Source organism: Empidonax traillii, unplaced genomic scaffold (assembly GCF_003031625.1).
Source record: "Empidonax traillii isolate 1590-97213 ecotype Southwest subspecies unplaced genomic scaffold, ASM303162v1 scaffold294:size1087701, whole genome shotgun sequence".
Classification (NCBI taxonomy): domain Eukaryota; kingdom Metazoa; phylum Chordata; class Aves; order Passeriformes; family Tyrannidae; genus Empidonax; species Empidonax traillii.
In genome coordinates this window covers 687,493-701,027 of record NW_020955487.1, presented here as the reverse complement: position 1 = coordinate 701,027, position 13,535 = coordinate 687,493, and the positions used below count along the sequence as shown (strand labels likewise).

At 40.4% G+C, this 13,535-nt stretch overlaps 1 long non-coding RNA gene across 1 annotated transcript; it reads left to right on the top strand.

Annotated features, from left to right (window-relative positions):
• Positions 1 to 6,658: 6,658 nt before the first annotated feature.
• On the top strand, positions 6,659 to 9,257 carry LOC114060856. Its single transcript, XR_003571984.1, has 3 exons — positions 6,659 to 7,000; positions 8,058 to 8,123; positions 9,041 to 9,257. It is a non-coding gene; the product is annotated as an uncharacterized LOC114060856 (long non-coding RNA).
• The last annotated feature ends 4,278 nt before the right edge of the window (positions 9,258 to 13,535 follow it).

Here is a 13,535-nt window from a genome sequence, read left to right as displayed (position 1 = left end):
GTACCATAGCTACTTTCTTGAAAACAAAACCAATCTTTTCATTCCTGCCATTTGTTAGAATTCTTCCTCCAGGCAAGCTGGACAGCTGCACTAGTAGGTTTTTTAGTCATGGGTTGTAAGCCCCACCTGGCTAGATTTGTTTAGCAGACAGCTGGCAGAATGAAATAAAAAGAACAGGGACATACAAACTGCTTCCAAAACAAAAAGCTGAAAGAATACTTTTTGGATGCTTTCACTGAGTTTATTTGGTATACGTCTGGGGGAGATTCTTCCTTTCATTTTTACCATCCTCCATCCCTCTGCACCCCAAAAGTATTAAAAAACACCAAAGTGAGACTGCAGGCTGAATAAAACAGATCAAAAAGGAAGGGAAAAGCCCCATCTCAGCCTATTTATTTTGTAAATGTGCACACATATATGAATGTACACACACATTCTCTCCCTCAACTATGGTTTACAATTCCCCAAGACTGACATTGGTTTTAAATTAACTTTTCATATTAGTCTTTTTTTTTTTCCTTTTTTTTTTTTTTTTTTTTTTTTTTTTTTTTTTTTTTTTTTTTTTTTTTTTTTTTTTTTTTTTTTTTTTTTTTTTTTTTTTTTTTTTGGCAACTTTCTTCTTCTATTTTCTAAAGCCAGTAAGATAGATTTTCTTCATCTGGAATGTTCTTTCTAGCTTAAAGATAAGAAGGAGTTCAAAATTGTGGGAATGGCATCCCTCCTGCATCTGTTTCTCTCACAAACCTATCAAATATCTAATTTTTGGCATTACTGCTGGCTCCAACAGGGGATGACATAAACCAGCTTTGTGGTTACATGTTTCACTTTTAATCTCATGAAAATGAAAATCAGTGCTGAAATGTCCCTTTACATGTGACAATGTGGGACTCTTTTCCAAAAACCAAAGGAAAGGGGCGTTACCCTGGTTAAGCTTAATATACAGCATATGTATAAATTTACTTTTAGTTTGGATTTAGCTCGATGTTAGCAGAGGCATTTCAGGATTTATTTTTTTAAGTGGTATTATTTTGGTTTACGGCAGAGCTTTTTAAACACTTTTGAAGGTATCACAGTCGCTACACAAAGGGAGATGCACAATAAACGTAAGATAGTAATCAGCAGATGAGGAGGTTGTTATGTGACAACAAATCTTCTGCAAGTAATATCGTTTTCCACACAGCTCTATTCCCGTAACATGTTTCTGTAGTTAGTGTGAAGGGAATCTGGTTTTTGCATGAGTTCTTTATTAAGAGCTAATGTAGTAATACTGGATGTACGACGACAAACCAGGATGGCTTGGATACTGTCTTGATTGGAGGAACTTTATGAAAACAAACTCCAAATGTTTAAAAATAAAAATCTGCCTTGACTCTGAAAGGGAACACGTGAGAAAAAAAAAAAAAAAAAAAAAAAAAAAAAAAAAAAAAAAAAAAAAAAAAAAAAAAAAAAAAAAAAAAAAAAAAAAAAAGGAACATTTTAAGCTTATGGTATGACCGGTACCTATGAAACCCAGATGATCTGAGGTTAAAAGAAGCCCAAGCTAGTCTGAAACGCAAACCTACTTCTATATTCCATGGAAAAGTAACAAATATTAGCTAAAGGAAGGCCCTGAAACCAATCTAAGCCATTACATAGCACAGCACTCGCCCTCCAGAGCAGCAGCCGGTTCTTGGCTGCCCTCCATCCCTGCCTATACATCTCCACGGAGCGTAGACTCCATGGAGCCTGGCATGATACGTGTTTTAGAGAGCCCTGGCCCCACCAAAAAACATCGATATCCATATCATATGCTTCAAATAGGAGGAATAGGCCTGTAGGGCTTAATCCTCTGGGCTCAGGGAAACCCAACGCCTTCCCTGGGGACGGAAAGTGGGGCCTGTCCACACTTCCATCAAGCACAAAATCCATCTCTCAGACAGCAGGCAAGCTGGAAAGCTGTGTTTAGGGGTGTCTCCATGGTCATCCCAGCCCACTGAGTCTTTGGAACAGCTTTCTGCTCCACTGGGTGTTGTATTAAATAAGTGCCCAGCTAGGGCAAGGGAAAATGGGTGCTATCTGAAAGAGGGGAAATTTAGATTAGGTATCTGGATAAAATTCTTGGCTGTGAGGGTTGGGAGGCCCTGGCACAGGTTGCCCAGAGAAGTTGTGGCTACCCCTGGATCCCTGGAAGTGTTCAAGGCCAGATTGGATGAGGTTTGGAGCAACCTGGGATATTGGAATGTGTTCCTGCCCATGGCAGTGGGATTGGAATGAGATTGTTTTTAAGGTTCCCTCCAACCCAAACCATTCTAGGATTCTGTTATCTATTGAAAAGTATTTGCTTAGAAAATACAAATCTTTTGAGGTCCTTCTGTTGATCTGTTGGAGGCAAAACCTGTGAAATCCTCCACCCAGCCCTCCCAGTCTCCAGCTAAAAGAAGAACTCTAATTTTGTATATCTCACATTTCCTGGGTTAACTCTCTAAGAGTTCACCCTGCTCTAAAGGAACCTGGAACTCAACCAACTTCTCTAGTAAAGAAAATTGATTCTTGCTTACACCTTCCAATTAAGAGAATCACTGTAATTTTTAAAAGGTTCACCACCACCCCCTCCCACTTCTAGAAAATCTCCCTCCTTTAGCTGCACGAGGTTTGAAATACATAAATCAGAAATAAGTCTGCATTTAAAGAAAAGCCAGTGAAGACCAAATTCTGCAAGTTTGAAGTTCATCCTTAATAGCTGGTCAAACATCCATGTTTATTCCTGTGTACTTACCCCAACAAACACTTGCTATGTTATGAGACCTGTCTAAACTGCTCTCTGTTTCTTAGCTGGACAACTAATGACAGCAAAACAACTGAAAGTGTTTCATATTTATGTTGGAAGATTAACAAAACTCATTTCAACTCTGCTGAACGGTTACATTTTACCCAGGAGAGAAATTAAAAAACAAAACAAAACAAAAACAAAAACACCAAAACCAACAAAACCCACAAATGCACCGGGAAAAGAGGACATCAACTCTTAAAAATATTTCCTGGTATTACCATTTGTATGGCATAAACAAACAGGCAGAGTGCATACATATGGGCCCCAGTCCTGTAATTTGGATGACAAGGGAGATCCTTTTGCCTAGGCAGTGCAAAACTAATTTCACCACACTGGCACATAATGCAATGTGATTGCTCCCTCAGTTTTATATTACAAGGTCACTGGAGCAAAAATTTTTGTGGTTTGTACAGTACCAAGCACTCCAAGAAAACTTATTATATAATGATGTTATATTTAGTGTAAATAAACCCATACCTACTATATAATATGGGGGAAAATACTTTGTCTGATGTAGAGACTCTGCAAAAATGTAAAGGACACTTTGCAGAAAAAAACCTTTTCATAGAGAAATTTTGCTAATTTCTTATAGTCCAAAATGGACTTTTCTTTCCTGAGAACTCACAAAAATTTGGAAACTTTAAGCTGAAGTATTTCCATACACGGATTAGGGTTTTTTGCAGGCATCAAGGAACTGAATCCAGAATTCAACTTTTAACAATTCTGACAAACAGAACGTTACGATCTGGCTAAACCATGCAATATTGCAACCCCATTAATGCCAAATTGCAGATCACTTCAACAAGCAAGACACTTTGTCTTTCCTTGGCTCTTCTGATATGCAGCATCACCCAGTCCTCTGCTGAGATGATCACTGCAGCCTTGCCCAAGACAGAAATAGTTTGAAATAAAAAAGAAAATCTGAAATATCAGGGTTCATTCCACTTCAGTTCAGAACAGATCTACTCGGTATTGCACAAAATAAGCCCTTTTTAATAAAAATACTTTCAAAACAATTATAGAAATCCTGTCAACATGTTTATTTACCAAAGCACAAGCCTGTAAAAATGATGGGTGTTCCCATAACAGCCTCGATAATAAAAGCTCCTGTTTTCCTTTTTTAAAAGCTATGCAACAACTGCAAACACCGCTTTAAATTCCACTTTTTCCACTCCAAGCAGAGAGTTTTATCCGGCAATAACAACTGGGCTCCCTTCCTTCAGCACCTGTATTTTCTGAGGAGCCAGTAAAACAAGTATTGATTCAACTTCATGTATGAGTTTTAATGCAATCTCAGCCTCAAATGCTGTGCCTTTGGAACCAAAGTGTTTTGATTTTACTTTTATCTCCTGTGCTTAATATCAGCACAGTTACGTCCCCCAATGCTTTATTGGGCATATACAGCACCAGGCAGCAAGGAACACGATGCACCATGATCTGCTCCAGACTTCAGGACTGGAGCTGAACCAGCTCATTCATAATTACAGAAGTACTTGGAAACTTCATCTTGCTTCTCTTTTTCAGCTTCATTTTACCCCAAACGACCCCAGAAAAACACACTTTGAAATACCTTCCCATGTTATTGCTTAGATACTTCATTTGTTCAGTAAAAGTAATATAAAATTGTGAAAATATTCCTATGAAACTGACACAGACATGACATGAGATGTAAATGGTCAAAATGAATATTATGAAAAGATTGCCATAACCTGCTATCTTGATTTGGAAATGCAGAGGTTGCCCTGAAACCATTGCAACTGAACTGCTCAGGTTCAAAGCAGGCACGTGTTTGTTGAACTGTGTCCTCCATCAGCTCCACCCCACAATTTTACCCAAACTATGCTTCACATGATGCGATCCTACTTCAAATCATAACCAGGAGACCCAGGTCATTTGCTAGAATTTACTCTCCTAAGAAAGAGTGTGCGAGAGGGTGCTGAACTGGGTATTTACAGAAATTACTTCCCAAAGCAAAGCACACAGCAGCTCTTCTCAGTAGACCCATCCGTGAACACAGTGCTGGCGCCAGTGTCCATTTGAAGGCATCACCCATATCAATGTAGTAATGAGAGTCAAATCCCATGTAATTTACACATTAAAAGGAGAGAGCAATGCATGAAAAAATCAGTTTGGCTAATGAAAAAATCAGTTTGTCTAATGAAATTAAAGTCCCTAATCAAATATTGGCAGGAAAGATATTTAGAAACTCTCCTAATGTCATCCAGCTAATTCTCCCCTATTCTAACTAGAAGGGAAAGCAGTTGACTTTTATTCCCTGCTGAACCTCCCGCCCTCAAATCACCAGAAAGACCCTGAACTGAAGAGTATAATTAAGGCAGATTAGGGCAGATTTAGCTGTCAGCTATATCAGTACACCACAGGTAATTCCCTTTACTTTACAGGTTGCATGACAGTTCCAGGTAGGAAATGCACCTACTAGAGAGGATTTCCTAGTACAGACCATTCTTTGAAAGTATTTTTTCCTCACCTTGCAAGTACACCCATAGCAAAACAAATATTGACATGCTGCCAAAGTACAGGGGAACCTGGGTTGCTGTCTCTACTAGGTTACCTTGCACTTTTATCTTCCAACTTTTTAGGTACATAAGATTTTCAGGAGATTAGGTAACTAAAGTATTAGTTCATAGGAAGGAAAAAAAGATTTTTTTTTTTTAAACCCCCAAAAGCTCACTACCAACAGAAAAAAGTGATGGAATTACTGTGTCCTATAGAGCATTTTACTATCACCCACCAACCACTACTAGAGGAAGCCTCTACTCCCTTTATATTTCTTGCCCATCTTTCTCTCTGATTTTGCTCTTCTTCTCTTCATATTTTCTGTCATTCTCCTTGATAATATCACCCTGGTGTCTCTTCATCCCCATCCATCAGCCACCCCTTTGTGCTGCCCCCTAACTCTGGAGTCACCACTGACCCACACCATGCACCTCTCACACCATTCTCCTACCCTTCAAGAAGGTTTGTTTGAACATTCCAACAAGAGAGAGAAAGAGGTAAAACAAAAGAATAAATAAAGAATTACTATTGACCATCATAGCTAAAACCATCTTCCTGGGCAATTTTTTATTTAGGCTGCAGTTTTGATGGTGGCATTTTATTGGTGGGGTTTTTTTGTGGTAACACTGTATTTTAAATGTCTTATTATGAATTAATTTAGTATCGATTGTAGTGGCTCTGATCATAAAGAATTCATTTGGTACACTGTGAATATCATATGCATTCATATTAAAAAATTTGTTTTCATTCAAGATTAATTAATATGAGATATTTTTTTTGTTGTTGTTTTTGTTATATCACTATCTTAATACCCCTCATAGTTTGGAAGCCCAGTCTCAGTACTTTTACAAGAGTTTCTTCATATTTACAGAAGTAACTAGCAGACTTTTTTATTTCTTCAAATTTTTGGGATTATGGTTTAAAACAACGCTCCCAGAGTGCCTAAAGGTCCCAGATCTCATGCATTTATTGCACTAGCGAGGCTAAGAAAGTTTTCATACCTATTTGATGACACTGCAACAAGACAAGGGAATTTAAAGCTTCCATTTCTTCCTAGTCCTACAAGAAGACTCGTGTCTTGAGCGAGAGCAAAACACAGAAGGGATTACCTGCGACTCCAAACTCTTTGTAGATACGTCAAAACACGCTCTGAGCAAATTGAGTCTTGACTAAAAGCAGGTATGTGCTTTGGATGCCGTGTCTCGTTGCATTTGCTACAGGCACCGTGTCAGCCACGTCTCCATCCGGCTGCTCCTGACTGTGATGCAACATGACACAGTTTGATAACAAAAGGATGTAATACACCATAATGACTCCAGGCAGGCAATTGTGGTGCGGCGGGACGTGCTGCCATGTAGTAGCAGGTGACATACCTCTTCAATCAGTCATGGACTAATCGGCAAAGCCTCCAGTTTAGGTTCATTTTGGAAAAAATCCCAAAGTCTTGATGATTATTTTCATCCGAACATTTCAATATTGCTTCCTGCTGCGCTCGCCCTGGCTTCCCTCTGCTGTTGCTGAGTTTCCAGGTAGCAGCTGAAGCTACATCGAAAAAAAACCAACCCAAAGCCCAATAAATGCCTGGTAATCCAGGCTGGGCACAGCCAGATCCTCATTGCTAGGCACTATGCAATGCATTCACCCTTAAAAATTAACTGAGAGGATGTTGCGAAGGTGAGAGGCGATTCCTTATTTGTGCTATGGAAAGCAATAATGGAGATTTACAGTTCTTCAATACAGCAAAGGATTTCCCAGAATGCTGGCTAACTGAACCACTCTGTACTGTATTGATGTACCAACACACTGAAAACACTGCTTTATTAATAAATAACTTGACTGAAGAGTAAGACATAGAGGGAGCCTGGAGAAGGGCACCATTTCTACAAAAAACAGGGAAGTGTGTGGGGAAAAAAAAAAAAAACACTGTATGGGACTGAAGAAATATGATCAAGAGATTAACTTTGGGAATGAGCAGAGAAACTTAGAGTGCCTGGGGGAAACACTGAAGAGCGCAGGGAGATCTATGGGAGGTCTGTGCCTGCAAAACGTTTCCCCTCCTGTTTCTGATTTGCGTAGCTTGAACCATCCCGCCATTTAATTAATTTCTTTTGTAAAGAATTTCACACATGTAGAAATCTGCTCCTCAAAAAAAAAACCAAACCCAAAACATGTAAAATGCCAGACCCAGGTTGTGTTGCAGACAGCATTGACAGAAAGTGAGCTCAGAGGTGCTGGTAGGGATGAGCTTCACTTGTACACCTCTGTGAGCTCTGCTGTTCCCAAGTCCCTGGAGCACCCTCTGGGCATCAAACCTCACCCCCAGGCACATGCTGGAGTGGTTTCCCCTGTACAGAAACCAGCAGATTTGGAGATAAAGCCACCCTCCCATGCAGCTTGCTACCATTTTGCCAGTGGACTTCCATCTTATGTCTCAGCTGCTCATACTCAGCTCCATTGCTCAGTGGGGCTCTGAGTTAAGTGAGAGGAATATCAGGGGAAAACATCCCTTGCATCTTCCCTTTCAACTTCAGGCAGTGTGGGGAGGGGTATCAATGTGTAGCAGATGTGCTGAGACCACAGTGATCTCTTCCTCATGATTACAGTTGGTTATACCTGGGGATGTGCAATTTAATTCAGACACAAATGTGCTAAGGAGAGTGGTACTAAAGTAGAATAAGTGGTACTAAAGGCTTTGTTCTGTGCACAGTAATGCAGTGTTTTATTTCACTAGACCTGGCTCACACATAAAGAAAAGAGGCACAGTTTGATACATGCCTTCTCCAATGAGCACTGCTAAGTAAGTGTATTTGTTCTCAGTGTTGTTGTCATAAATATCATGAAATTTCTTATTTGAAGTTGGGAACTAATGATTCTTTCTCCTTAATGTGCCACAGTGACTCTGCACCCTATTGTTTTCTACCATTTGAGAATGCCCAAGGATGTCATTATAACTTCATGTATCAATATTAAACCTTCGCAAACAGCCGACTAAATGAGCAGTTATCTTTGTTTCTGAAAATAGTGTACCATTTTTTTTAGTTTTTTTTTTTAAAAAAAAAAACTCCATTTATCAGTAACTAGGTGTAGTCAATTGCTCTCCAGTATTGATCACAATATCCATAGCAGTCACAGAGTACCTTTGCTCAAGGTCATTGTAAGGTCGAGTTATGATCAATATGAATTGACTGTCTGCAAATAAATTTAAGTAGCTGACATAACTGAAAGGAGTAACTACTTAAAGTTAAGGTGGACCATGTGTCCCTGTTTTAGAAAGGCTCAGAGACTATATAAGCACTGAGGAGGTGCAAGTCATCTGAACATTCACCACCAGTTCAACTGTTTTTCCTGCATTTAGAGGTGCATAACTATGGATCTAATCCTGAAAATGCTTACTTTTTGGGAATAAAAGAGAAAAACCCCAGCCTTCATTCTTAGTCTGCCATGAACTGACTCAAGTGGGATCAGATCCACTGCCTTGAAAGTAAATAAGTTAATATTAAAGCAATATATGCAGGTTCTCTACTGCTATGCTCCATTTCCCATTGGACTTTTGTACTCTGTAGAGAATCCAAAGAAGGTCAAACTTTTCCAACATTGATATCTACACCTTGTCCTTCAATACCTATTTGGACACCCATGTCTATTGACAACCATTTTAAAATATTTTACATTAAAGCCAACAAGCTAAAAATTTTTTTTGTTTTGTTTTATCAGTAGATTTCCATAGTCCTTGTTGGAGTTCTGGAGAAGATCTACCTGAGGACTTTGGATTCTCTTAGGCAAAGAAAACCTGAACCAACCAACCAACCAAAACCACTAAGTAGAATAAGTGAATAAGCCCTCAGTGGGCTCATACAATATTATCCAAGGGTGAGATTTCCCAGGTGAGACAGGCTCTGGGAGACCTGTGATCAGGTCGCTGGCCACTGGATGTCACTGCTGCCTACCCAAAGGTAACCCACAAAGCACTTGTGTGACTGTAAAAATTGTAGCTGTAGGAAGCAGTTTTGCTGGAAACATTCCACACTGTTAGGCAATTTCTAATTTCAGAAAAATAGGCTCATAAAGCTCTAGAAGGCAATACCCAACTTCAAGAGTAATTAGTTTCATTTGTTTGCTTCAGCTTGAGCTGAGCGAGAAACACTAATAAAGAGTAAGTTTGGGGGTCGCAAGTAGTTCCTGCATCCATTGTGTTTTTACAAGGGATATCTTCAACAGAGGTATTGCTTTCCAATCTCATTCAAAACAACAAAACCAATCCCTCACCTTGGAAAATTCTTCTGTTTCTATCAGCAGGAAGAGTATATTAGTTTAGTTTGCCTAAAGGAGGTACCACCACTGCTCTTGACCATTGCAAACAACTACTCACCACGAGCCCCACTGAATCAAAAATAACGTGATCAACACCAAGGAAAGATCTGTCCCACATCTGAAAAAAAAAAGCTAACTGAAGTTATTTTTTATATTTAGACTATAGAGTTCTATATTATTATTGTTGTTATTAATTGAAGCCATTCATCTGGGTTCGTCACATTAGTGGAGTAGCTCTACGGGTGGGATTTATGTGACCAAATGCAGATGTCTATCTTGCAGACATCTGAGCCAGGCTCTTCTCACATTCAGGCTAGAAAAGGAGATGTCATTAATGTGGGATTAACCTCAGCCTAAAGTAGATATAAAACCAGGCCAGATGAAATGCATTTTAAAGGATCTATTTCTCCCCGTTAGTTTAAAGGAAGCCCAAATTAACTAGCTCTGATCTAGACTTCTAGACCCAGGTGAACTCATTCTCCCTCCTTCTGACTGAGCTAAAAAACAGCTGTTAAGGGAAAGAAAAATAGCATGTTCCAGGTGTTCAGAGACAGGAGGACCAGCACAGCTCCTCTTAGGTTCAGAGCTCTGTGTTAATTCATGCCTCCAGAAGGATGCCTTAAGCCTTCCCATGGAATGCTCTAGAAGAGGGAGCTCAGACCACAGGGATATCAATAGTGTGAGGCTTCCCATAGACTGTTTCTGCTAGAGGCCTAGCTCAGCTCCTTGACACAGCTGCATGTTTCCAACCCTCCTTGCTGGGTTGCTTTTCTCATAGCTGTGCATGCTGAACCAGACCACCAAGGGGTTGGACACGGACCAGACCTCATGCAGGAGAGAGCATGGGAATGCACAGCCAAAGCAGGCAGGGCAGCAGGATGACTTTTCCTGGCAGGAGTGAGCTATCAGATCAGAGATCAGCCATCTCACAAGACTACAGTGATGCATAAGAAGCCCTCATGTTGCAGGGAGAGACCACCCAGGTTGGGCAGTACCTCTCTCAGGATTCCCAATATGCCAGCGCCAGCCCTATTTCATCATTCAAAGCCCACTTCAGGACTTTCATAAATTTGAGTCCCAGCTGCACTTCAGGCTTCACTGACACCTCAAGCTGGATTGTATGGTTGGTGAAAGTGGTGCTGTGCTAGAAGTCCCTCAAGATAACCTAAATCCTACCCTACCCATGAAAAAAACCATTTCCCTTCACATAGGGCAATTCTGTGTGCATATCACTTACACAATTACCTTGCACGCTCTCCTTCCTTTATCCATTTCCCCCTTTTGACCCCTTACAAACAGCAGCTTTTCCAGCCTGACTTGAGACATACATTGAGTGATGCTCAGTTAGCATCCGGAAGCAACTGCTTTGTTTCGGGAACCAAAACAGTGTCAGCCAGTTTTCGAAGCACCAAAGCCACGTGCTGCAGCTCAGATGCTGTGACCACAGGAATTACGTGGACAACATCCATACCTTTGGCCTCACCACTTCACAGTGAGCAACACAGGCATTTGGAATCAGCTACACAAAGGAAGCATAGGTGGAAGACCGCTGTCAAGTCACGCTGGAAAGTGTTACCAACTAGGCCTTCTGGGACAAGTCTTTCGTCTTTAACTGAGATATTAGAGGGCTTTCCTAATAAAAAGATACATCATCCATTAGCTTATATATATATAACCCAAATGACATCCTCACGAGTGTAGCAGTCTTGGGGCCCAAACCGTTCAAGAAGCAATTACAAAATCAATAACACATGCTGCGGTGATTACATTTGATTAGAGACAGCGTGGAAAAAAATAAGGGCAATATTCACCCACACCCCATCCCTAAAACAATAATTCTTCATTGTGATGGTTCTGGTATATAAGGAGCTTTCCTCTCTACACACGAAGGAAATCAGGCTGCTATATTAGTAGCAATGGACACAAATCAAGACCTCAAGCATTAAATTTAGGGAAGGAGTAGAGCTGTAGCCACATGAAATCAGGTCTTTGCCTGCACTGCTGGGCCAAAAGCCCACATCCCTTGACAATTTGGATGCAGAACCACATGTTATGGTTTGGGTCCATCCTTCATCACCAAGTTATCTTTTTTTTTTTTATTACACAGTCGTGCCAAAAAACCATTAGATTTTCAGTCATCAATTGACGATTGACTGCTTCTGCAAATATTCTTACTGGAAGTTGACAAATGGCTTAATATAATGAATATAACTCAACAGACTATGGCTTACTCCAAGGGAGAATTATTATAAAGTTACCAGTATGTTTGGGATTTGATAGGGCCCACACAGGCCAAGCTAGAAAGCCAATACAGTAAAGCAAGGAAATGGGAGAGAGAGAAATGGAAGGGATCCGAGTGGAAATCTGTTGGCGAGGCCATTCATGCCAGAACCTGCTCCAAACCAGCACAGCCCCACATGGGGTCCCCTCACCAGCACTCCTGATGTCTTGCAGTACAATTCACCCTCTCACTTGCTCTTTTGGGGGCCTGCATGCTCATTTCCCCATACAGCTGGACTTTTTGATCCTGAAGAGCAAGCCAGGTTCCCATCTCCTGCCATTTCTCATGGACCTGCAACACGTATAGCTGACATCATGCTCAGAGCTCACTGCTCCATCTGACTGCAAACCCAGCCTCGTGATGAGTGAGGGCTTTCTGAACTAGAAAAACATATAAAACCCACTCAAAATTAATGTGTTGCAGCTCAAGGTAACAGAGGCACCACAGGAGGCTGAGAAAAGAGCCAAGTGCTATTCTGCATGGAAAGGGCTGGTCCCCTCCAGAAAGTCCTGACCCTAAGTCTGAGCCAGGAGGCTCCTGGTATGATCCACAGTGTACCCATGGTATGCAGGAGAGAAACTGAATACAAAGATTTACTTTTCCAGTCTGAAGTCTTAGTAGGTAAACTGTGCTCTCTAAAATGTATCTTTTAAAGATAAAAATTAAGCAGCTTGTTATGCAGCCACTATTCAAGCAAACCCCTCATGCTCAAATATTTAAAAGAGTCCTTTTGTTTATTTTTCCTCTCTCCAGTGGGCTGTTTGCTTGAGTCAAGACTGCCAGATTTGGTCCCATGGAACTTGATCTAAATAAACTGCAGGAAGTGAAGGGGGGGGGGAAAAAATCTTGTATTGTTCCCTCATTGCTTGAATTGCCTGAACTGCATTCAGGTAGTGTGACCTCTGCAAACATCTGTTAACGTGCACGGGGCTCTCCTTCCTCCAGTTTGCAAAAAGAAAAAAAAAAAAAAAAAAAAGAACCCCAAACGTGATATTAAAAGCATAAATATTTCTTCCCTTCTGCAAGTTAAGTTTCCACCTTAAATAAATTAAATTGTGTTGCGGCAGTAGCTAAGGTGGTCAATGCAATTAAATTCAAAACCTGAATGTATTGAACTTTCTGCAATTATACATGGGTCATCTCTGGACAATATGTTGGCCATCTGGTAGCATCTGTGCTGTTCCCACTAATAGAGTTCCTGCTGTGGCTCCAGGCCATGACAGGCAGCACTAAGCAGGTCACATGTTGTGTCTTTCAGCCATATTTAGGTCACAGTTTTGGGGGATGCAGGAATAATCTCATTGCACAAAGGCAATGAAAATGAATAACCCCTCTCAGGTATTTTGTGCATACAAAAAGTTGAAGGAATAGTTTTCAGGATTTTATCTGCTCCCTTAGCCCCGGGATTAGGAGCAAATAAGTCAAGACAAGTATTACATTTAAAACTGCAAAGCTAACCCAGATATCTCGTCTCTTTAATAAGGCTCTCACAAACATAGGAACTGTTTACTGGCCTGCAAGAATAAGGTACTGAAAATATAATCCTTTTTTTTTTTTTTTTTTTTTTGAGGTATACCTAGTGACTCCTTCTTGTGTTCTGTTTTGGTCACAAAGAGA